The sequence below is a fragment of the Otolemur garnettii genome, unplaced genomic scaffold (assembly GCF_000181295.1).
Source record: "Otolemur garnettii isolate 467f Iridium unplaced genomic scaffold, OtoGar3 scaffold00287, whole genome shotgun sequence".
Lineage (NCBI taxonomy): Eukaryota > Metazoa > Chordata > Mammalia > Primates > Galagidae > Otolemur > Otolemur garnettii.
The window spans coordinates 278,769-280,236 of record NW_003852682.1 but is presented as its reverse complement, the minus strand read 5'-3'; the positions used below and the strand labels follow the sequence as shown (position 1 = coordinate 280,236).

Sequence of the window (1,468 nt, the reverse complement as noted above, 5' to 3'; positions counted from 1 at the left end):
TATCTAATAAAGTACTTATTATCTTTAACATATAAAGAGTCTCAAAACTCCACAATAAAACAAACAACCCTCGGTCTCCTGTGCCATCTTTTCTTGAGGGGCCACACTTTTGCCCTCAACTCTCCTGGCCTGAACCTGAAACAGCACCACCCATTCTGGGCCTGGCACAGGGAAGGGGGCAGGGGGTGGTGGTGGGGGAGGACGAACACCAGGGCTCGGTCAGACATGGGCAAGAAGTACATGTTGAACAAACACCTCTCTGAAGAGTACGTGGAAAATCTCTTGAAGCTGGTCCTCAAAATGGGAGGGAATGAGGTCATGCAGCTCTCCACCAGCAGCTCAGGATGTGACTCCAGCCTTTTGGAAGACAAAAATGATCATGGCAAACACAAGGGCAGAAAGTGGAGAAAGAGAAATAAAGGAGAGAAGCAGTTTCCAGGCGAAAGAAAGGGAGAAGAGTAAAGGAGAATAAAAAGAAGCGAGATTGTGACTGTGTGCAGAATGAGGCAGGAAAGGCCTCCAGTGTCATGTCCCTATTAAGATTAGACTTGTCTCCCGAGAAGCCTCTCAGAAGCTCTTTAGTCAAACAAGAAGTAGAACAGACAACCCGTCAAATCAATTGATGAGACAATTGTGGACAAAAGACCCAATTGCTTTCTTTTAATTTAATGTGACTGATTTTATTGCTCCTGGCTACTCCATGATTATTAAACAACCAATGGATTTTACAACCATAAAAGAAAAGATCAAAATAATGACTACCAGTCCATAGAAGAACTAAAGGACAACTTCAAACTAATGTGTACTAATGCAATGAGTTACAGCAAACCAGAGATCATTTATTATAAGACCACAAAGAAGCTATTGCACTCAAAGATGAAAATTCTTAGCCAGAAAAGAATTTAAAGCCTGAAACAGAGCATGTGCTTCATGGCAGACTTGGAAGATACTCAAAAGCAGAAAGATCAGACACCTGTCAGGGTGGGGAGGATGGTGGCCACTGGTAAAGAGAGAGAGGGAAGATGCTGGAGAAGCTGAAGCACACACTTTCAAAAGTCCCAATAAGGAAAATAAAAAGAAAGACAAAGATATTCTTTGAAGACAAGTAATTTAGAAAGAGCAGGAGAAGACTGACTGCATGGTTAAGGAATCTGGGGAAAACTGCCCCAGCGACTTGTTAAAAATCAGTGTGAATTTAAAAGAAGAAAACCAGATTGAACTATAACACTGGGACTTCTCCATCCTGTGGATCTCATTGTAGGAGAACCAGGACACCTCTCTGTAATACTGGGATTGATAACAGGAAGAATTCAGTCTGGAGTGAATACTTTGCAGAGCTTCAAAGAGGCTAAAAGGAACAAAGTAACTCCAGTGTTATACTTGAATTATGGACCTTATAGTTTTTATGCACCACATTATGACTCCACACTTGCAAATATCAGGATGATTGTGATTTAATCTATCCCAC

General features: G+C 41.6%; 1 pseudogene; it reads left to right on the top strand.

Moving 5' to 3' along the window:
• Positions 1–225: 225 nt before the first annotated feature.
• LOC100947745 lies at positions 226–1,457 on the top strand (annotated as a pseudogene).
• The last annotated feature ends 11 nt before the right edge of the window (positions 1,458–1,468 follow it).